The sequence below is a fragment of the Carica papaya genome, chromosome 4 (assembly GCF_054855325.1).
Source record: "Carica papaya isolate Zhongbai chromosome 4, ASM5485532v1, whole genome shotgun sequence".
NCBI lineage: Eukaryota > Viridiplantae > Streptophyta > Magnoliopsida > Brassicales > Caricaceae > Carica > Carica papaya.
This window is the reverse complement of record NC_142312.1, coordinates 10,616,493-10,642,164: the sequence shown is the minus strand read 5'-3', so window position 1 is coordinate 10,642,164 and position 25,672 is coordinate 10,616,493.

The window sequence follows — 25,672 nt, the reverse complement described above, 5'->3', positions numbered from 1 at the left end:
TGTTGAATGTTCGAGTAATAGTAATTTTTTACATTTAATACTTTTGTGTTTTATTACTCAAATTTATGCAATATTGGTCTTATATGAAGGTAGAGAATAAAAACTTTAATTTGATATTTTTTATAATTTTTGAATAAAAAATAAGAGAGTTATGAATTTTTTAAGATCAATGCTATTTAGAAATAGAGGTTATGTCAATGAACCTGCAAATTTTTTTCCTTTCGGTTTTTCAGAGGTTGAAAATGGGGATATTTTTATCTTTTTATTTATTTTTTTCAGATAAAATACTTTAAAAAAATTACAGAAAAATATCTATTGTAAGGCTTGAAGTATAATGAACCATTAATGTGATTGTATTTGATACTATGCAAGATGACATTAGAAAAATAGTTATAGAACTATTTTATTGATTATATGTTAATTTCATGAGTTTCTTATTATTGGTATCATAGTATTTTGGTTAATTATATGTTGTTCCAATTTATATTTTTGTTGAATGTTTGATTAATAATAGCATTTTACATTTAATACTTTTGAGTTTTCTTACTCAAATATATGTAATGTTGGTTTTAAATGAAAGTATAGACCAAAAGCTTTAATTTGAAATATTATTTATAATTAAAAAATTAAAGAGTTATGTATTTTATAAAATCAATTCTATTTAGAGATAGCGGTTCTGTCAATAAATTTACAATTTTTTTTCCTTTCGGCTGTCCAGAGGTTGAAGATGGTGACACTTTTATCTTTTTATCTTTTTTTTTCTGAAAAAATACTTTGAAAAAATTACATAAAAATGATCATGGAAACATTGTTAAAGAATTATTGTATGGAGTATATGTTAATTCCATGAGTTTTCTAACATTTGGTACAAGAACATTTTGGTTAATTACATATTTAATTTTGTTTCAATTTATATTTTTATTAAATTTTTGAGTGATGATAATTTTTTACATTTAATATTTTTGTGTTTTATTACTCAAATATATGCAGTATTTGTCTTGAATCAAAGAAGAGACTAAAAGCTTTAATTTGATACATTTTTATGCAGGGTTTAGTGAAAATCTTCGATTTTTTTATAATTTTTGGACAAAAAATTAATGAGTTATGTTTTTTTTTTAAAATCAATTCTATTTATAAATAGAAGTTATGTCAATAAACCTATAAATGTTTTTCCTTTCAGCTGTTCAGAGGTTGAATATGGTGACACTTTTATTTTTTATCTATTTTTTTTCTGAAAAAATTACATAAAAATTTCCATTGTAGGGCTTGAACTACAATGAACCATTAATGTGATTGAATATGAAATTATATAAAATGATTTCATGAGTTTTCTAATATTGGTATCAGAGCATTTTAGTTAATTGTATGTTTAATTTTATTCCAATTTGTATTTTTGTTGAATGTTTGAGTAATAACAGTCTTTTACATTTAATATTTTTGTATTTTATTTCTCAAATATATGCAATATTGGTCATGTATGAGGGTAGAGACTAAAAGCTTTAATTTGATATTTTTTTATAATTTTTGGACAAAAAATAAGAGAGTTATGTATTTTTTAAAATCAATGCTATTTAGAAATAGAGCTTCTTTTAATGAATCTGCAAATTTGTTTCCTTTCGGCTATTCAGATATTGATGATGGAGATATTTTTATCTTTTTATATATTTTATTTTTTTATTAAAAAAATACTTTAAAAAATTACAGAAAAATGTCTATTGTAGGGCTTGAATTACAACTAACTATTAATGTAATTGTATGTGATATTATGTAAAATGATCTTAAAAAATAGTTACAAAATTATTTTATAGATAATATGTTAATTCAATGAGTTTTCTAACGTTGGTATCAGAGCATTTTGGTTAATTGCATGTTCAATTTTGTTATAAATTACTTTTTCATTGAATGTTTGAGTAATGATAGTTTTTACATTTAATACTTTTGTTTTTTATTACTCAAATATATGCAATACTTGTCTTGAATGAAAGTAGAGACTAAAACTTTTAATTTGATAATTTTTATAATTTTTGGACAAAAAATGAGAGAGTTATGTATTTTTTAAAATTGATTCTCTTTAGAAATATAAGTTCTGTTAATGAACCTATAATTTTTTTTTCTTTCGACTGTTCAGAGGTTAAAGATTGTGAAAGTTTTGTCTTTTTATCTATTTGATTTTCTTTTCAGAAAAAATACTTTGAAAACATCACAGAAAAATATCAATTGGAGGGCTTGAACTACAATGAACCATTATTGTGATTGTATATGAAATTATGCAAAATGATCTTAGAAAAATAGTTGAAGAATTATTTTATTGATTATATATTAATTTATGAGTTTTCTAATATTGGTAACAGAGCATTTTGGTTAATTGCAAGTTTAATTTTGATCTAATTTGTATTTTTGTTTAATGTTTAAGTAATAGAAGTTTTTTACACTTAATACTTTCGTGTTTTATTACTCAAATATATGCAATATTGGTCTTACATGAAAGTAGAGACTAAAATCTTTAATTTAATATTTTTTATAATTTTTGAACAAAAAATAAAAGAGTTATGTATTTTTTAAAATTAATTATGTTTAAAAATAAAGGTTCGATTAATGAATCTACAAATTATTTTCCTTTCACCTTTTCAGAGGTTGAAGATGGGGACATTTTTATCTTTTCATCTATTTTATTTTTTATTAAAAAAATACTTCAAAAAAATCACAGAAAAATATCCGTTGTAGGTCTTGAACTACAACAAATCATTAATGTGATTGTATACGATACTATACAAAATGATCTTACAAAATAGTTATAAAACTAGAGAATTATGTATTTTCTATGATCAATTCTATTTAGAAATAGAAGTTCTGTCAATAAACCTACAAATTGTTTTCCTTCCATTTTTTCAGAGGTTGAAGATGGTGACACTTTTGACTTTTTATCTATTTTAGGTTTTTTTTTAAAAAAAAATACTTTAAAAAATTACGAAAAAGTATCCATTGTAGGGCTTGAACTATAATAAACCATTAATGTGATTGTATATGAAATTATGCAAAATGATCATAGAAAAATAGTTAAAGAATTGTTTTATAGATTATATGTTAATTTCATGAGTTTTCTAATATTGGTATCTGAGCATTTTGGTTAATTAGATGTTTATTTTTATTTTAATTTGCATTTTTGTTGAATATTTTAGTAATAAAATTTTTTTACATTTAACACTTTTGTGTTTTATTACTTAAATATATGCAATATTGATCTTGTATGAAGGTAGAGACTAAAAACTTTAATTGATATTTTTTATAAATTTTGATCAAAAAATAAGAGAGTTATATATATTTTTTAAATAAATGCTATTTAGAAATAGAGGTTCTCTCAATGAACCTAAAAATTTTTTTTCCGTTTAGTTGTTCAGAGGTAAAAGATGGGAACATTTTTATCTTTTTATCCATTTTATTTTTTTTTCAGAAAAATATTTTGAAAAAATCACAGAAAAATGTTTATTGTAGGGCTTGAATTACAACGAACAATTGATATGAATGTATGTGACAGCATACAAAATGATCTTAGAAAAAAAGTTATAAAATTATTTTAAAGATTATATGCTAATTATATGAATTTTCTAACATTGGTATAAGAGTATTTTGATTACTTACATGTTTAATTTTGTTCTAATTTGCATTTTTGTTGAATGTTTTAATAATAATAGTTTTTTTACATTTAATACTCTTGTGTTCTATTACTCAAATATATGCAATGTTGGTCTTAAATGAAAATAGAGACCAAAAACTTTAATTTGAAATATTATTTATAATTGTTGGAAAAAAAATTGTAGAGTTATGTATTTTCTAACTATTTAGAAATAGAGGTTATATCAATAAACGTACAAATTGTTTTCCTTTCTGCTATTCAGATGTTGAAGATGGTGACACTTTTGTCTTTTTATCTATTTTAGTTTTTTTTGAAAAAATACTTCGAAAAAATTACAGAAAAATATTCATTGTAGGGCTTGAAATACATGGAATCGTTAATGTGATTGTATATGAAATTATGCAAAACAATCTTAAAAAAATAGTTAAAGAATTGTTTTATGCATTATATGTTAATTCAATGAGTTTTCTAATATTGGTATTAGAGCATTTTGGTTAATTACATGTTTAATTTTGTTCCAATTTGTATTTTTGTTGAATGTTTGAGTAATAGCAATTTGTTACATTTAATCCTTTTATGTTTTATTACTCAAATATATGCAATATTGGTCTTGTATGAAAGTAGAGACTAAAAGCTTTAATTTGATATTTTTTATAATTTTTGCACAAAAATAAGAGAGTTATGTATTTTTTAAAATCAATGCTATTTAGAAATAGAGGTTCTGTTAATAAACCTGCAAATTTTTTTCCTTTTAGTTGTTCAGAGGTCGAAGATGGGGACATTTTTATTTTTTCAATTATTTTATTTTTTTCAAAAAAATACTTTGAAAAAATCACATAAAAATGTCTATTGTAGAGCTTAAACTACAACAAACTATTGATGTGATTGTAGATGACACTATGCAAAATGATAGAAAAAAAGTTACAAAATTATTTTATAGATTATATGCTAATTTCATGAGTTTTCTAACATTGGTACAAGAGTATTTTGGTTAATTACATGTTTAATTTTGTTCCAATTTGCTTTTTTGATGAATGTTTTAGTAATAATAGTTTTTTACATTTAATACTCTTGTATTCTATTACTCTAATATATGCAATGTTGGTCTTAAATGAAAGTAGAGACCAAAAATTTTAATGTGAAATATTATTTATAATTTTTAAACAAAAAATTAGAGAGTTATGTATTTTTTAAAATCAATTCTATTTATAGATGAAGATTCTGTCAATACACCTACAAATTGTTTTTCTCTCGGCTGTTCAGAGGTTGAAGATAGTGACACTTTTGTCTTTTTATCTATTTTATGTCTTTTTCATAAAAAATACTTTGAACAAAATTATAGAAAAATATCTATTGTAGGGCTTGAATTACAATGAACCATTAATGTGATTATATATAAAACGATGCAAAATGATGTTAGAAAAATAGTTAAAGAATTATTTTATGGATTATATTTTAATTCCATGAATTTCCTAATATTGGTATCAGAGCATTTTGGTTAATTACATGTTTAATTTTGTTCCAATTTGCATTTTTATTGAATGTTTGAGTAATAGTAATTTTTTACATTTGATACTTTTGTATTTAATTATTTAAATATATGCAATATTAGTCTTATATGAAGGTAGAGACTAAAAGCTTTAATTTGATATTTTTTGCACAAAAAATTTGAGAGTTATATATTTTTTTAAATTAATGTTATTTAGAAATAGTGGTTCTGTCAATGAACCTTCAAATTTTTTTCATTTCGATTATTCAGAGGTCGAAGATGGAGACGTTATTATCTTTTAATCTATTTTATTTTTTTCAAATAAATACTTTGAGAAAATTATAGAAAAATATCTATTGTAGGGCTTGAATTACAACGAACCATTAGTGTGATTGTATGTGATACTATACAAAATGATCTTAAAAAAAAAAGTTACAAAATTATTTTATAGATTATATGCTAATTTCATGAGTTTCCAAATATGGCCAAATCGGAGCAAAAGGAACAGCGGGTGAGCCGGAATCCGTGGGTAATGCCCAGCGGCGTCGTCGCAGACAAAACCTGCAACCGGCTCCGATAAGCCCCTTCTCGTTTCTGGTTTCGTGCAATTTTTTCACCGTTGTATTCATCGTTCTATTTTCTACAGGTTGACCAAAGAAAAAGCCTTGCCGCAAAACTGAGCCGGCAGAGCTGCCACACCAGAACATCCCGCCGCTAGTAGGTTTCTATTTTTTGACTTTTTTCAGCCAATAGAAGCACCCTAATGTGTTTTCTCGCAGGGATGGGTATAAAACTGGCCAAAACTGGCCGTAAACGGCCAGGCCGAGGTAGAACTGCTACCGAGAACGGCGGTATCACCGTGCCGAAATTCTAAAATTTGTCGAAAAAAGTTTTTAACTCCGATTTTGGATTTTTGAAGTATTTTTAGGTACATGAAGCGTGTTTTAATCTCTATAGAAAAATTAAGAAACCTAGGAAATGCTAGTAAGCGCAGTAGAAAGTTTGGTATTTCAGACACCGATTTGGGTAAGAATCCATCACCTTATTCTCTGTTATAGAATTGAAGCTTAATAATCAGTAATATAATATTTGTGTAATTTAAAAAACTTTGAGAATAATTACAGGTTACCAATGGAGCCAGAACCGGTTAGTCATTTATTTGTTGTCTTGTGTTACTAATTGTTGAATTTACAGCTTTAAATACATGATGATATATTGGAATGGTTGAATGATTCAGTTGTACTTTCTTGATATATATATTGCTTGTCTTGCGTGATTTATTGTTGATTTGTGAAATTGAAAATTAATGTGCAAATGAAAAATTGATTGATCACGTGAATTAATTAATGGTAGCCTTACTTGGATATCCTAGAAGATAGTGGACAGACTGGGTACATATAACCGTTGCCTCATACCGGACGAGGTATCGAGGAATGGTATTTTTGGTGCTCATACCGAACGGGGTATGGAGACAGCCCAATTCACCCTCATATCGGATGAGGTATTAAGGGATGGTATTTTTGGCACTCATACCAGATGAGGTATTGAGAAATGGTATTTTTGGCACTCATACCGGACGGGGTATGAGGACGGCTCGGTTCACCCTCATACCGAACGGAGTATTAAGGGATGGTATTTTTAGTGTTCATGCCGGACGGGGTATGGGGACGGCCGATTAGTTGACAATGTTGAATATTGGTTCACGTGTAGTGAATAATCCTTATGGACCCCAGGAATATCAATAGGCAAATAAAAAGGAAAAGAGGTTGCTACTGCTCACACGAAATATATGCAATAAATGATTTTTCCTTATAATAAATGAATTTACTTAAATCAAGAACTCCATTGGTTGTTTTTATGATTTTTACCAACCTTCAGTTTCTGTATTGGTGAGTAGTGTGATACTCTTATTGGGCTAGTGTACCTCACCATTTCATTAACTATTTCATATCAAGAGGACCAGTACCCAGATCCCGATCAACGAGAGGGTTGTGAATAGAACCCGGACTCCCTTTAAAAGCTAGTGAAGCTCGTCCTAGAATGCTCAGTATATTGCCTTTTATTTATTTCTTTGATTTTTATTTGTTTCTTTTAGAATGGACATTCCCGTAGCCCTTATGGGCATTCTAAATTATTGTGTAAGGAATATGAACCCTAAACTCTATTATTTTGCTTCCGTATTTAATTCATGACTTTATTTCCTTTTAAGTTCCAGGCCTTTACATTTATTACTCAAATATATGCAATATTTGTCTTGAATGAAAGTAGAGACTAAAAGCTTTAATTTAATATTTTTTAATAATTTTTAGACAAAAAATAAGAGAGTTATGTATTTTTTAAAATTAATGCTATTTAGAAATAGAGATTCTGTCAATGAAACTGCAATTTTTTTTCCTTTCGGTTGTTCAAAGGTTCAAGATGAAGACATTTTTATCTTTTCATTTATTTTATGTTTTCCAGAAAAAATACTTTGAAAAAATCATAGAAAAATGTCTATTGAAAAAATCATATGTTAATTCCATGAGTTTCTTAATATTAGTATTAGAACATTTTGGATAATTACATGTTTAATTTTGTTCTAATTTGAATTTTTGTTGAATGTTTGAGTAATAACAGTATTTTGTATTTAATACTTTTGTGTTTTATTTCTCAAATATATGCAGTATTGATCTTATATGAAGGTAGAGACTAAAAGCTTTAATTCTATATTTTATAACTTTTGAACAAAAAATAAGATTGTTATGTATTTTTTAAAATCAATGCTATTTAGAAATAGAGGTTCTATCAATGAAATTGCAAATGTTTTTCCTTTCGGTTGTTCAGAAGTTGAAGATGGGGACATTTTTATCTTTTAATCTATTTTATTTTTTTCAGAAAGTACTTTGAAAAAATCACAGAAAAATATCTATTGAAGGACTTGAACTACAACGAACCGTTAATGTGATTGTATGTGATACAATGCAAAATGATCTCAGAAAGAAGTTATAAAATTATTTTATAGATTTTGTGTTAATTTCATGAGCTTCCTAACATTGGTATCAGAACATTTTTGTTAATTACAAGTTTAATTTTATTCTAATTTGTATTTTTGTTGAATATTTTAATAATAATAGTTTTTTACATTTAATAATCCTGTGTTCTATATTCAAATATATGCAATGTTGTTCTTAAATGAAAGTAGAGACCAAAAATTTTAATTTAAAATATTATTTATAATTTTTGGACAAACAATTAGAGAGTTATGTATTTTCTAAGATTAATTCAATTTAGAAATAGAAGTTCTGTCAATAAACCTAAAAAATAATTTCCTTTCAGCTGTTCAAAGGTTAAAGATGGTGACACTTTTGTCTTTTTATCTATTTTAGTTTTTTTTCTGAAAAAATACTTTGAAAAAATTACAAAAAAATATCCATTGTAAGGTTTGAACAACAGTGAACCATTAATGTGGTTTTATATGAAATTATGCAAAATGATCTCAGAAAAATAGTTAAAGAATTATTTTATGGATTATATGTTAATTCCATTAGTTTTCTAATATTGGTACCAAAATATTTTGGTTAATTACATGTTTAATTTTGTTCCAATTTGTATTTTTGTTGAATATTTGGGTAATAGTAGTTTTTTACATTTAATATTTTAGTATTTTATTGCACAAATATATGCAATATTTGTCTTATATGAAGGTAGAGAATAAAAATTTTAATTTGATATTTTTATAATTTTTGGACAAAAAATGAGAGAGTTATGTATTTTTTAAAATTAATTCTGTTTAGAAATAGAGATTCTGTCAATGAACTTGCAAATTTTTTTTCTTTCAATTGTTTAGAGGTTGAAGGATGGTATTTTTTATTTTTTTATCTATTTTATTTTTTTCATAAAATTACTTTGAAAAAATCACAGAAAATGACTATTGTAGAGTTTGAAGTACAACAAACCATTCATGTAATTGTATGTGATACTGTGCAAAATGATTTTAGAAAAAAGTTACAAAATTATTTTATAGATTATTTGTTAATTTCATGAGTTTCCTAACTTTGATATCAGAGTATTTTGATTACCTACATGTTTAATTTTTTTCGAATTTGTATTTTTGTTGAATGTTTTAATAATAATAGTTTTTTACATTTAATACTCTTGTGTTCTATTACTCAAATATATGCAATGTTGGTCTTAAATGAAAGTAGAGATCAAAAATTTTAATTGAAAATATTATTTATAATTGTTGGACAAAAAATTAGAGTTATGTATTTTCTAACTATTTAGAAATAGAAGTTCTGTCAATAAACCTACAAATTATTTTCCTTTCTACTGTTCAGAGGTTGAAGATGGTGACACTTTTGTCTTTTTATCTATTTTAAATTTTTTCTGAAAAAATACTTTGAAAAAATTATAGAAAAATATTTATTGTAGGGCTTGAACTACAAGAAACTATTAATGTGATTGTATATGCAATTATGCAAAACGATCTTAAAAAATAGTTAAAGAATTATTTTATGGATTATACGTTAATTCTATAAGTTTCCTAATATTGGTGTAACACCCACAAATTTTTTTGTTGTGATTAAATAATTAATAAATATAAATTTTATTAATTTATTTTATTTTATTGTATTTTGCTTTATTTAATTTAGAGTAAAAAATGAAATAAAATTGATGGAGGATTTAATTGAAAATAATTTTGGGGAAAAGAGGTGAAAATTTGAGTTCTGGGGATATTTTTGAAAGAAAAATAAGAAAACAGGGGCCAAAATGTAATTTTAGAAAGTTTCGCCACGTCAGACGCCGGATCAGCAGCCCTGACCAACCAGGACGCGCCAAGTGGCAGAGACACTGATGCAGAAGGCCATGCGGGGGGGCGCATGGACGATCTGCATGCCCGCGATCGAATGGCTAAGGTTTATTCCTACGCGCACGAACGACCAGATTCAAAGACGATCGGACAGCCTAGAGTGAATCACGATGGACGGTCCAGATTGGATCGCGATGAACAGTCCAAATTCATTCCCTATTTAATTGCGATTGAACGACCCAAATCCAACACGATGGACAGTCCAGATCAAAAGTGGATGGATATAAATAACCTGCATCCGCACCAAACCCTAACCCTAACCGTCAGAACCCCTCGCCGAACCCAGCCGCCAAGGAGCCGACCACTGCCACCCATTGCCGCAGCAGAACCCTTTCAACTACCAAAAAAAGGTAAAAAATTCCCTTTTTGTATGAAATTCAATTTTAAGCTCACCCATGGCCAAATCGGAGTGAAAAGACTGGCCAATTGGCCGAAAAATAATGGCGAAGCCCGGCGATGCTGCCGCAGAGAATTTCACAAAACGCCTCCAATGAGGCCCTTCTTGATTCTCATTTTGCGCAATTTTTCTACCATTGTGATCACCGTTTTCTACTCTACAGGTTGACCGAAACAAAACACCCAACCGCAACGTGAGCCAAAGGAGCCGTGCACTGGAGAGCCCCGCCGATAGTGAGTTTCGATTTTTCATACTTTTTTCGACCAGCTGAGCCCCTTTAATGTGTTTGCTCGCAGGGATCGATGCAAAATTGACCAAATTCGACCGAAAATGACCGACTCGAGGTGGAGTGTCGTCGGAGTACGACGAAGCTACCGTGGCAAATTTTTTAAATTGACCGATTAGGCCCTGGGACTTATTTTGGATTTATTTGGAACATTTATAGGTACTATTAGCGTATTTCAGTTCCCAGAAAAAAATTCAGGGAACTCAGAGATCGCCCGTAAGTACAGTAAACAGTTTAGCTTTCCGGGCGTCAAATCGAGTAAAGATCCTTCACCCTATTCCCTATCATAGAACTAAAGTCTAAATAAATAATAATACGATATTTTGTGTGAATTTAAAAAATGTGCATAATTGATTACGGATTGCTAATGGAGCCAGAACTGAAAATTATCTATTGTTGGTTTATTGATTGTCTTATAGTTTAAATGCATGATAGTACCTTATTAATTGATTTTATGGATTTGAACGCATGTATGGTTTATTCTATGTGTTTACTGCTGAATCGGGAAAAAATAAGGTTAAATGGTAAAAAATTGTGTGATGAAATGAATAGATGAAACAACAGCCTTACTGGATATCCTAGGAGATGGTGGACAGATCTAGTACATAGGGAACCCTACCGTGAACGTTGTCGCATACCAGACGGGGTATGGAGACTTGATAATTTGGCGCACATATCGGACGGGGTATGGGGACGACCCGATTCACCCTCATACCGGATGGAGTATGAGGATAGCCCATAATTAAGAATGATAAATGAAAGGGTTCACGTATAGCGGGGGCATCCATTTGAGCCCCCATGGATACTAGCAAGCTGGTGAAAAGGGTGATAGTTATTGTTTGGTTTATTGATAATGGATATGGATTTATAACATGTATTATGATGGCTGATTATGCATGAGATATTGGTCTGTATGATATTATTGTTCTTACAGGTTGTTTTCATAAATTCTATGATGGTAAATGAACGAGAAATGATTTTATAATTAATAAATGAATTTTCTGAATTTAATGCTCCATTAGTGGTTTTCGATTTTATACCATTCTTTACTTCTGTGTCGGTGATATAGTGTGATATCCTTATTGGACTAGTGTAACTCATCCTTTATTTAACCATTTCAGATCAAGAGGACCAGGTTCCAAAGCCCAATCCGCAAGAAGATTGCGAGTAGATGCTAGATATTTTCTATTTTCCATTTGTTTCCTTATTTCTCGTGTTTTTTTCAAAGAACGAATTCCGTAATGCTGTTTAGTACTTCTAATTTATTGTGTAAGGAATGTAAATCTTAACATTTTATTTTGCTTCCGCACTTAAGTTATTATATATTTCCTTTTAGATTTTCGGGGTCGTTACAATTGGTATCAGAGCATTTTGGTTAATTGCATGTTTAATTTTGTTCCAATTTGCATTTTTGTTGAATGTTTGAGTAATAGTAATTTTTTACATTTAATCCTTTTATGTTTTATTACTCAAATATATTCAATATTGGTCTTGTATGAAGGTAGAGACTAAAAGCTTTAATTTGATAGTTTTTATAATTTTTGGAGAAATATAAGAGAGTTATATATTTTTTAAAATTTATACTATTTAGAAATAGAGGTTAAGTCAATGAACTTGCAAATTTTTTTCCTTTCAATTGTTCAGAGGTCAAAGATGAGGATATTTTTATCTTTTCATCTATTTTATTTTTTTTTTCAGAAAAAATACTTTGAAAAAATCATAGAAAAATATCTATTGTAGGCTTTGAACTACAACAAACCATTATTGTGATTGTATGTGATACTATGCAAAATGATCTTAGGAAAAAAGTTACAAAAATATAATTTATTGAATTTTTTAAAAGTATTTTTTCTGAAAAAAAGTAAAATAGATAAAAAGACAAAAGTGTCACCATATTTAACCTCTGAACACCTGAAAGGAAAATAATTTTTAGGTCTATTGATAGAACTTCTATTTCTAAATTGAATTAATTTTAGAAAATACATAACTCTCTAATTTTTTGTCCAAAAATTATAAATAATATTTCAAATTGAAGTTTTTGGTCTCTACTTTCATTTAAGACCAATATTGCATATCTTTGAGTAATAGAACACGAGTATTAGTTGTAAATACTCTGATAACAAAGTTAGAAAACTCATAAAATTAACATATAATCTATAAAATAATTTTGTAACTTTTTTTCTAAGATCATTGCGTAGTATCACATACAATCACATGAATAGTTCGTCGAAGTTCAAACCCACAATAGACATTTTTCTGTGATTTTTTCAAAGAATTTTTTTTAAAAAAAATAAAAAGATAAAAATGTACCCATGTTCAATCTCTGAACAACCGAAAGGAAAAACATTTGCAGGTTCATTGACAGAACCACTATTTGTAAACAGAATTAATTTTAAAAAATATGTAACTCTCTTTTTTTGTCCAAAAATTATAAAAAAGATCAAATTAAAGTTTTTATTCTCTATCTTCATATAAGACAAATTCTGCATTTATATGTGTAATAAAACATCAAAGTATTAAATGTAAAAAATTATCATTATTCACACATTTAATAAAAATTAAACATGTAATTAACCAAATTATTATGGTACCAATGTGAGAAAACACATGGAATTAACATATAATCCATAAAATAATTCTTTAACTATTTTTCTAATATCATTTTGCATAATATCATATACAATCACATTCATAGTTCATTGTACTTCAAGCCCTACAATGGATATTTTTCTGTAATTTTTTCAAAATATTTTTTATGAAAATAAAATAAAATAGATAAAAAGACAAAAGTGTCACCATCTTTAACATCTGAACACCCGAAAGGAAAAGAATTTTTAGATTTATTAACAGAACTTCTATTTCTAAATTGAATTAATCTTAGAAAATACATAACTCTAATTTTTTATCCAACAATTATAAATAATATTTCAAATTAAAGTTTTTGGTCTCTACTTTCATTTAAGACCAACATTGCATATATTTGAGTAATAGAACACAAGAGTATTAAATGTAAAAGACTATTATTACTCAAACATTCAACAAAAATGCAAATTAGAATAAAATTAAAATGTAATTAACATAAATACTCTGATACCAAAGTTAGTAAACTCATGAAATTAACATATAACCTATAAAATAATTTTGTAACTTGTTTTCTAGGATCATTTCGCATAGTGTCATATACAATCATATGAATGGTTCGTTGTAGTTCAAACCCTACAATAGACATTTTTCTGTGATTTTTTTTAAGTATTTTTTCTGAAAAAAATAAAATAGATGAAAAGATAAAAATGTCCCCATCTTTAATCTCTGAACAACCGAAAGAAAAATAATTTGTAGGTTCATTAACATAATCTCTATTTCTAAACAGAATTGATTTTTTAAAATATATAACTCTCTAATTTTTTGTTCAAAAATTATAAATAATATTTCAAATTATAACTTTTAGTCTATACTTTCATTCAAGACAAATATTGCATATATTTGAGTAATGAAATACAAAAAATTAACTGTAAAAAACTTATATTACTCAAACATTAAATAAAAATACAATTTGAAACAAAATTAAACATGCAATTAACCAAAATGCTCTGATACAATAAATTTTGGACAAAAATGAGAGAGTTACGTATTTTTTAAAATTAATTCTGTTTAGAAATAGTGGTTCTGTCAATGAACCTGCAAATTTTTTTCCTTTCGGTTGTTCAGAGGTTAAAGATGGAGACACTTTTATCTTTTTATCTATTTTATTTTCTCAGAAAAATTCTTTGAAAAAATTACACAAAAATGTCTATTGTAGGCTTTGAACTACAACGAACCATTATTGTGATTGTATGTGATACTATGCAAAATGATCTTACGAAAAAAGTTACAAAAATATTTTATAGATTATATGTTAATTTCATGAGTTTTTTAACTTTGGTATCAGAGTATTTTAGTTAATTACATATTTAATTTTTTTCTAATTTTTATTTTGTTGAATGTTTTAGTAATAATAATTTTTTACATTTAATACTCTTGTGTTCTATTACTCAAATAATTGCAATGTTAGTCTTAAATGAAAGTATAGATCAAAAACTTTAATTTGATATATTATTTATAATTTTTGGACAAAAAATTAAAGAGTTATGTATTTTCTAAGATTAATTCAATTTAGAAATAAAAGTTCTATCAATAAATCTAAAAACAATTTTCCTTTCGGCATTTCAGAGGTTAAAAATAGTGACACTTTTATCTTTTTATCTATTTTAGTTTTTTTTTTAAATACTTTGAATAAATTATAGAAAATTATCCATTGCAAGTTTTTAACTACAGTGGACCATTAATGTGATTGTATATGAAATTATACAAAATGACTTTAGAAAAATAGCTAAAAAATTATTTTATGGATTATATGTTAATTCCATCAGTTTTCTAATATTGGTATTAGAGCATTTTGGTTAATTCAATATTTAATTTTGTTCCAATTTGTATTTTTGTTGAATGTTTGAGTAATAGCAATTTTTTACATTTAATATTTTGGTATTTTACTACAAAGATATATGCAATATTTGTCTTACATGAAGGTAGAGAATAAAAACTTTAATTTGATATTTTTTATAATTTTTTGGATAAAAAAGAGAGTTAAGTAGTTTTTAAAATTAATTCTGTTTAGAAATGGAGGTTCTGTCAATGAACCTGTAACTTTTTTTTCTTTCGGTTGTTCAGAGGTTGAAGATGGGTACATTTTTATCTATTTATCTATTTTATTTTTTCATAAAAATACTTTGAAAAATCACAGTGAAATGTCTATTGTAGGATTTGAACTACAAGGAACCATTCATGTGATTTTATGTGATACTAAGCAAAATGATCTTAAAAAAAAGTTACAAAATTATTTTATAGACTATATGTTAATTTCATGAGTTTTTTAAATTTGGTATCAGAGTATTTATATTTAATACTCTTGTGTTCTATTACTCAAATATATGCAATGTTGGTCTTAAATGAAAGTAGAGACCAAAAATTTTAATTTGAAATATTATTTATAATTGTTGGACAAAAAATTAGAGAGTTATGTATTTTCTAACTATTTAGAAATAAAAGTTCTGTCAATAAACCTACAAATTGTTTTCCTTTCTACTGTTCAGAGTTTGAAGATGGTGGCACATTTGTCTTTTTATCTATTTTAGTTTTTTTTTCTGAAAAAATACTTTTAAAAAATTACAGAAAAATATTCATTGTAAGGCTTGAATTACAAAGAACCATTAATGTGATTGTATATGAAATTATGTAAAACGATCTTTAAAAAATAGTTGAAGAATTTTTTTACGGATTATATGTTAATTCCGTGAGTTTCTTAATATTAGTATTAGAGCATTTTGGTTAATTGCATGTTTAATTTTGTTCCAATTTGTATTTTTGTTGAATGTTTGAGTAATAGCAGTTTTTTACATTTAATCATTTTGTGTTTTATTACTTAAATATATGCAATATTGGTCTTGTATGAAGGTAGAGACTAAAAGCTTTAATTTGACATTTTTTATAATTTTTGGACAAAAATAAGAGAGTTATGTATTTTTTAAAATAAATGCTATTTAAAAATAGAGGTTCTGTCAACGAATCTGCAAATTTGTTTTCTTTTCAGTTGTTCAAAGGTCGAAGATACGGACATATTTATTTTTTCATCTATTTTCTTTTTTGTCAGAAAAAATAATTTGAAAAAATCACAAAAAGATGTTCATTGTAGGGGTTGAACTACAATGAACTATTAATGTGATTGTATGTGATACTATGCAAAATGATCTTAGAAAAATAGTTACAAAATTATTTTTTAGATTTTATGTTAATTTCATGAGTTTTCTAAAGTTGGTTTGGTTAATTACATGTTTAATTTTGTTCCAAAATTTGTATTTTTGTTGAATATTTGAGTAATAATAATTTTTTACATTTAATACTTTTGTGTTCTATTACTCAAATATATGCAATGTTGGTCTTAAATGAAAGTAGAGACCAAAAACGTTAATTTTAAATATTATTTATAATTTTTGAAGAAACAATTAGAGAGTTATATATTTTCTAAAATCAATTCTATTTAAAAATAAAAGTTCTGTCAATAAACCTACAAATTTTTTTCATTTCGGTTGTTTAGAGGTTTAATAAATTGACACTTTTATCTTTTTATCTATTTTTTTTCAGAAAAAATACTTTGAAAAAATTACAAAAAATTATCTATTGTAGGGCTTGAACTACAATGAATCATTAATGTGATTGTGTATGAAATTATATATTATATATTTATTCCATAAGTTTTCTAATATTGGTATTAGAGTATTTTGGTTAATTGCATGTTAATTTTGTTCGAATTTGTATTTTTATTGAATGTTCGAGTAATAGTAATTTTTTACATTTAATGCTTTTGTGTTTTATTACTCAAATATATGCAATATTGGTCTTATATGAAGGTAGAGAATAAAAGGTTTAATTTGACATTTTTTATAATTTTTAGACAAAAATAAGAGAGTTATGTATTTTTTAAAATCAATGCTATTTAGAAATAAAGGTTATGTCAATAAACCTGTAAATTTTTTTCCTTTCAATTGTTCAAAGGTCAAAGATGGGGACATTTTTATCTTTTCATCTATTTTATTTATTTTTATAAAAAATACTTTGAAAAAATCACAAAATAATGTCTATTGTAGAGCTTGAACTACAATGAACCATTAATGTGATTGTATGTGATATCATACAAAATGATCTTTGGAAAATAGTTATTGAATTAGTTTTTAGATTATATGTTAATTTTATGAGTTTTCGAACATTGGTATCATAGTATTTTGGTTAATTACATGTTGTTCCAATTTGTATTTTTATTGAATGTTTGTAATAACTGAAAAAAAAAGAAAAGGGGAGGGAAACGACGCTATTTTAAAGAGGAGAAAATGGCGTCATTTTGTAGAGGGAAAAAATAATGTCGTTTTGAAAAGGGAAAAATGATGTCGTTATGCAAGGGGGAAAACGACACCGTTTTGAGGAAACTGGTGGGATATAAATAGGGCACAGGGAAGGAAGGAAAAAGGAAAGAAAAAGAGAAAAGAAAAAAAAGAGAAAGAACAGAGGAAGAAGGGAGCAGGAAAGAGAAAGAAGAGAGGAAGGAATGTTCCAGAAGGAGAGAGAAGGGAAGCGGAGCGAAGACAAAAGGAGACCGCGGACGATGATAACGCGATCGGCAGGAAGAAGGAAGATGGAAATAGGAGGTACGGTAAAATATTTCAAATATGTGTGTAGATTTAAGATTTGAAATGTGGATGAGAAATTTGGAGGTGTGGTGTGTGTTTGTGAATGCTTACGGAGGCGGCAGTGTATAGAGGAGGCTGTGTAGGGTGAATGTGTGCGATGAGGCGTGTGGAAGGAAGTTGGCCGCGTGAGAACCGCGGGAGGAGAGAGAAAGAAGGTGACGGTGCGGGTGAGGTCCGAGAGAGATATAGGAGTGTGGAGTGAGTGGAGGCCAGGAGAGAGAAAGAGGTCGGCGGTGTAAGTGGAGTCTGAGAGAGAGGTAAGGGTGTGGAGTGAGTGGAGGCCGGGAGAGAGAGAGAGGTTGGCGGTGCGAGTAGAGGCCGGGAGAGAGAGAGAGAGGTTGGCGGTGCGAGTGGAGGCCGAGAGAGAGGTAGGGGTGTGGAGTGAGTGGAGGCTGAGAGAGAGAAAGATTTGAGATGTTAGTGAGTTCTTTGAGAGGGAGCTGGATTGTGTGAGCCACGCGGGAGGAGAGAGAAAGATGTAGTGGCTGTGAGGATGAAGTCTGAGAGAGAGGTAGGGAGATGAAGTGAGTGAATGAAAATGGTGTGCGTGCATGGCCTGGTAGAGGTCGAGAGGTGGTTAATGGTCGCCGATGTTAGTGACGGGAGAGAATGATCAGAGTGTGTGTGTGTTGCCTAGTAGGGGTCGAGAGGTGGTTAATGGTCGCCGATATTGGTGACAGGAGAGAATGATCAGAGTGTGTATGTGTGGCCCGATAGGGGTCGGTAGGTGGATGATGGTCGCTGATGTTGGTGACGAAAGTGAATGAAACTGGTGTGCGTGCGTGGCCTGGTAGGGGGTCGAGAGGTGGTTAATGGTCGCCGATGTTGGTGACGGGAGAGAATGATCAGAGTGTGTGTGTGTGGCTTGATAGGGGTCGGTAGGTGGATGATGGTCGCTGATGTTGGGGACGGAAGTGAATGAAAATAGTGTGCGTGTGTGGCCCAGTAGGGGTCTATAGGTGGTTAATGGTCGCCGATCTTGGTGGTGGTGGCATCGCTGGCACGCCTAGGGTGGCGTTGAGGGACGGAAACCCTGGGTATGTAGGATTGTGGGATACAGGGGGGCTTGGGTTAAGTAGTGAACCATTGGTAGAGGCATGGGGTTTTATATTTTTGCATTTCACACCTGTATTTTGATTTTTACTGTACTGAGTTATATGGACTCACTCTTTACTCTTTACAGATGATGTAAGAACGGAGTCCGAATCGAAGTTGCTGGCATCCGAACCTAGTGTGTAGAGTAACAGGATAAAGATTTTCGTTTCTTTTAACAGAATTGAGTGTGTAAAAATTAATGGTAGTATAGATATTGAGTACGGTTGTATTGTATGCGATGCCTCGTACATGATAGTAGGTTAATCTTGATCATTGAATAAGGGATCATGATAGTGTTTCCTTGTGCATGACCGATTGATAATGGAATTGGTTGTTTTGTTAATTACGCCTTAAACGTGAAAAGAAGGAAAAAAAAAACGGGGCGTTATAATGTTTGAGTAATAATAGTTTTTTACATTTAATACTTTTGAATTTTCTTACTCAAATATATGCAATGTTGGTCTTAAATGAAAGTATAGACCAAAAGCTTTGAAATATTATTTATAATTTTTGGACAAAAAATTAAAGAGTTATATATTTTATAAAATCAATTCTATTTAGAGATAGCAGTTCTGTCAATAAATCTACAAATTTTTTTTCTTTCGGTTGTTCAGAGGTTGAAGATGGTGACACTTTTCTCTTTTTATCTATTTTATTTTTTTTAGTAAAAATACTTCCAAATATTATAGAAAAATATCCATTATAGGGCTTCAAGTACAATGAATCATTAATGTGATTGTACATGATATTATACAAAATGATCTTAGAAAAATAGTTAAAGAATTATTTTGTGGATTATATGTTAATTTCATGCGTTTCCTAACATTGGTATTAGAACATTTTAGTTAATTACATGTTTAATTTTGTTCCATTTTGCATTTTCATTGAATGTTTTAGTAATAATTGTTTTTTACATTTAATACTTTTGTGTTCTATTACTCAAATATAAGTAATTTCAAAGTATTACTATAAGCCTCATGAATTGTGACTCCGTACGATGCATATATTATTGATTTATAGGGTTTAACTCAATGTTACAAATAATTTATCAGGTTTATGCGTGAGGCATCTCTTTTCAAAGAAAACTAGTCATTACAAAAGTAGAGACCAAAAGCTTTAATTTAAAATATTATTTATAATTTTTGGACATAAAATAAGAGAGTTATGTACTTTCTAAAATCAATTCTATTTAAAAATAGAGATTCGGTCAATAAACCTACAAATTGTTTTCCTTTCGGCTGTTCAGAGGTTGAACATGGAGACACTTTTGCATTTTTATCCATTTTTTTTTCAGAAAAGATACTTCGAAAAAATCACCAAAAAAAATGTCAATTGTAGGGTTTGAACTACAATGAACCATTAATGTGATTGTATATGATATTATGTAAAATGATCATAGAAAAATTGTTAAAGAATTATTGTATGGAGTATATCTTAATTTTATGAGTTTTCTAACATTGGTACAAGAACATTTTGGTTAGTTACATATTTAATTTTGTTCCAATTTACATTTTTATTAAATTTTTGAGTGATGGTAATTTTTTACATTTAATACTTTTGTATTTTATTACTCAAATAAATGCAGTATTTATCTTGAATGAAAGAAGAGAATAAAAGCTTTAATTTGATACATTTCTATACATGGTTTAGTGAAAATCTTTAATTTTTTATAATTTTTGGACAAAAAATTAGAGAGTTATGTATTTTCTAAAATCAATTCCATTTATAAATAGAAGTTCTGTCAATAAACCTATAAATGTTTTTCCTTTCGGCTGTTCAGAGGTTGAATTATAACTAATTATTAATGTAATTGTATGTGATATTATATAAAATGATCTTAGAAAATAGTTACAAATTTATTTTATAGATTATATGTTAATTCCATGAGTTTTCTAACGTTGGTATCATAGCATTTTGGTTAATTACATGTTTAATTTTGTTCCAAATTGCTTTTTTATTGAATATTTGAGTAATAGTAATTTTTTACATTTAATACTTTTGTCTTTTATTACTCAAATATATGCAATATTTGTCTTGAATGAAAGTAGAGACTAAAAGCTTTAATTTGATAATTTTTGGACAAAAAATGAGAGAGTTATATATTTTCTAAAATCAATTTTCTTTAGAAATAGAAGTTCTGTTAATGAATCTATAATTTTTTTTTTCTTTCGACTGTTCAGAGGTTAAAGATGGTAATAGTTGTCTTTTTATCTATTTGACTTTCTTTTCAGAAAAAATATTTTGAAAACATCACAGAAAAATATCAATTAGAGGGCTTGAACTACAATGAACCATTATTGTGATTGTATATAAAATTATGCAAAATGATCTTAGAAAAATAGTTGAAGAATTGTTTTATTGATTATATGTTAATTCATGAGTTTCCTAATATTGGTATCAGAGTATTTTGGTTAATTGCATATTTAATTTTGATCCAATTTGCATTTTTGTTTAATGTTTGAGTAATATAAGTTTTTTACCTTTAATACTTTTGTGTTTTATTACTCAAATATATGCAATATTGGTCTTACATGAAGGTAGAGAATAAAAGCTTTAATTTAATATTTTTTATAATTTTTGGACAAAAAATAAAAGAGTTATGTATTTTTTAAAATTAATTATGTTTAAAAATAGAGGTTCTATTAATGAACCTACAAATTATTTTCCTTTCACCTTTTCAGAGGTTGAAGATGGGGACATTTTTATCTTTTCATCTATTTTATTTTTTATCAAAAAAATACTTTAAAAAAATCACATAAAAATATCTGTTGTAGAGCTTAAACTACAACGAACTATTAATGTGATTGTATGTGACACTATACAAAATGATCTTACAAAAATAATTATAAAACTAATGAGTTATGTATTTTCTAAGATCAATTCTATTTACAAATAAAAGTTATGTCAATAAACCTATAAATTGTTTTCCTTTCGTTTTTTCAGAGGTTGAAGATAGTGACACTTTTGGCTTTTTATCTATTTTATGTTTTTTTTTCAAAAAAAGTAGTTTAAAAAAATTACGTAAAAGTATACATTATAGGGCTTGAACTATAATGAACCATTAATGTGATTGTATATGAAATTATGCAAAATGATCTTAGAAAAATTGTTAAAGAATTATTTTTATAACACCCAAATAAAAATAAAAATTTTATTTATTTATTTTTATTTTTATTTATTTATTTGATTTTTTATTTAATTTAATTTAATTTAATTTAATGAAATTAAAAATAATAATAATGATAAAATTAGGTAAAAATATTATTTGGATTTAATTAAAATTGATTTTGGGAAAAAGGGGTGAAAATTAGGATTATGGGGGTGTTTTTGAAAAGAAAATCAGAAATCGGGGGTCAAAACATAATTTAAAAAAGTTGTGCCACGTCAGCACCACATCAGCAGCCACGTCAGCAGCCCCGGAAAACCAGGACGCGCCGCGTGGCAAGGCAGCACTGACCAGGGAACGGGCCACGTGGGCGATCCGCGTGCGCGCGATCGGACGGCCTAGATCCGTTCCCGCGCACACGGACAGCCCAGATCAAACGTGCGCACGGACAGTCCAGATTCAATCAGGCACGGACGGCTCAGATTGCATCGCGATGAACGGCCCAGATTTAATCCCAATTAAATCGCGATCGAACAGCCCAGATTTAATCTTGATGGACGGTTGAGATTAAAAGGCAAAGGGTATAAATGACCCCACCCACACCTGACCACAAAAACCCTAGCTGCCAGTGCCTCGCCAGAGAAGAAGAACCAGACGCCGGAGGAGCCGGCCGGCGCCACCCGCCGCCGCATCGGGGATGTTTCCGACCACCAATCTAGGTAAATTTTCTCTCCCTTGCTCGTTTTTCGATGCTGAGTCCGCTGTGGCCAAATCGGAGTCAAACCACCGGCCAAACGGCCAAAAAACCTAGCCGAAACCCAACGACGCCGTCGCGCCCCTCCTCAATTTTTGCCTCCGACGAGGCCCTTCCCGGCCTCCGTTTGATGCAAATTTTATACCACTGTGATCACCGTTCTTTTCTCTACAGGTTGATCGGAGCCAAACATCAAAACGCAACTCACACCAGAGGAGCCGCTGCACCAGAGAGCACCGCCGCCGGTAAGTTTCAGTTTTTCGTGATTTTTTGGCCCACCGAGGGCCCTAGGGTTGTTTTATCGCAGGGACCGATACAAGCGTGGCCGAATTCAACCAAAAACAGCCAACCCGAGGCGAATCACCGTCGCAAGCAGCGGCGCCGTCGCCGGAGCACGACGGAGCTGCCGTGCTAGAATTGCGATATTGGCCGAAAGGGGCCCTAGGTCTAATTTGAGATTTTTTTGGGACACGTGCAGGTACTAATAGTGCGTTTCAGTTTCCCGGAAAAAATTCAGGAAAAATTAGGAACAGCCTATAGGCGCACTGTAGAGTCGAATTCAGACCCCGAAACAGGTAAGGACCCCTCACCCTATTTCCTATCACAGTATTAAAGCTAAATAAATAATTAAACTGTACTGTGTGACTTTGTAGATGTATAATTGATTAAGGTTGCCAATGGAGCCCGAGTCTGATACTGTGTTGGTCTGTTATTGTTTGATTTAATTTCCATTATTAAATGCAGCATGATGTTTGATGTAATTATATTATGGTCTCGTATGAATGAATCATGGTTTCTTTTATTATGGTTGGTATTATGCTTAACCTGATACTGTGTTGTCTTGTTTGGTGTCGATGACTGGTTTACATATTTGTGTATGATTGGATGGTTGAGACAAAGGAAAAAGGCAAAAAGGTTATGTGAATTGATAAATGAAAAATGTGGACAGCCTGACTAGATATCCTGGGAGATGGTGGACGGACTAGGTCCGTAGGGAACCCTACCGGGAACGTGGTCTCTCATACCGGACGGGGTATGGAGACCTTATGTATTTTGGCACCCATACCGGATGGGGTATGGGGACGGCCTGTTTCACCCTCATACCGGACGGAGTATTGAGGTTCATGGTTTTGGCACCCATACCGAACAGGGTATGGGGACGACCCTGGAATCAGGTTATAAATGTTAATAGTTCATGTGTAGAGGGATATGTTTCCTGATGATTGAAATGTAAAAGTGTGATATATGTTGTGTTATAAAGTGTATATGATTTCATGATATTGTAAGGTTATTATTTTCAGATGTTGTTTTCATGGATCTCGCTGAGGTAAGTGGACAGTAAAGGATTTTATTATTGATAAAAGAATTTGTTACAAATTATGCTCCATTGGTCATTTTGTTTTATACCCACCTTTACTTCCGTGGCGGTGAGATAGTGTGATGTTTTTACTGGGCTGGTATAGCTCATTCCTTATTTAACCATTTCAGATCAGGAAGACATTGTTTCCGAGCCCGTTCCGCAGGAAGACGGCGAAGGGGACGCCTAAAGACTTCATAGTTATATTTATAGTTCTTATCTCGAGTATCTCTTTTAGTTAGTTTGTTCTCTCATGTTTTGAGTACGTTTTGGTCATTGTGTAAGGGATGTCAATCAAAATTTTTATTACACTTCCGCATTTGACATTTTTAATACATATATTTCATTTAAATTTTCGGGGTCGTTACAGTTTTATAGATTATATGTTAATTCCATGAGTTTCCTAATATTGGTATAAGAGCATTTTGGTTAATTGCATGTTTAATTTTGTTTCAATTTGCATTTTTATTGAATATTTTATTAATAGAAGTTTTTTACATTTAACACTTTTGTGTTTTATTACTTAAATATATGCAATATTGATCATGTATGAAAGTAGAAACTAAAACTTTTAATTTGGTATTTTTTATAATATTTGGACAAAAAATAAGAGAGTTATGTATTTTTAAAAATTAATACTATTTAGAAATAATGGTTCTTTCAATAAACCTGTAATTTTTTTTCCTTTCACTTGTTCAGAGGTGGGAGATGGGGACATTTTTATCTTTTCATCTATTTTATTTTTTTCAAAAAAATACTTTGAAAAAATCACAGAAAAATGTCTATTTGAGGGCTTGAACTACAACGAACCATTGATATGATTGTATGTGACACTATACAAAATGATCTAAGAAAAAAAGTTACAAAATAATTTTATAGATTATATACTAATTACATGAGTTTTCTAACATTGGTATCAGAGTATTTTTGTTAATTACATTTTTAATTTTGTTCCAATTTGAATTTTTGTTGAATGTTTTAATAATAATAATTTTTTACATTTAATACTCTTGTGTTCTATTACTCAAATATATGCAATGTTGGTCTTAAATAAAAGTAGAGACCAAAAACTTTAATTTGAAATATTATTTATAATTGTTGGAATAAAAATTAGAGAGTTACGTATTTTTTAAGATCAGTTCTATTTAGAAATAGATTCTTTCAATAAACCTACAAATATTTTTCCTTTCGACTGTTCAGAGATTGAAGATTGTGACACTTTTGTCTTTTTATCTATTTTAATTTTTCTTTCCGAAAAAATACTTTAAAAAAATTTCAGAAAAATATCCATTGCAGCGCATGAACTAAAATGAAATATTAATGTGATTGTATATGAAATTATACAAAGTGATCTTAGAAAAATATTAGTTTGTATGAAGATAGAGACTAAAAGCTTTAATTTGATATTTTTTATAAGTTTTGATCACA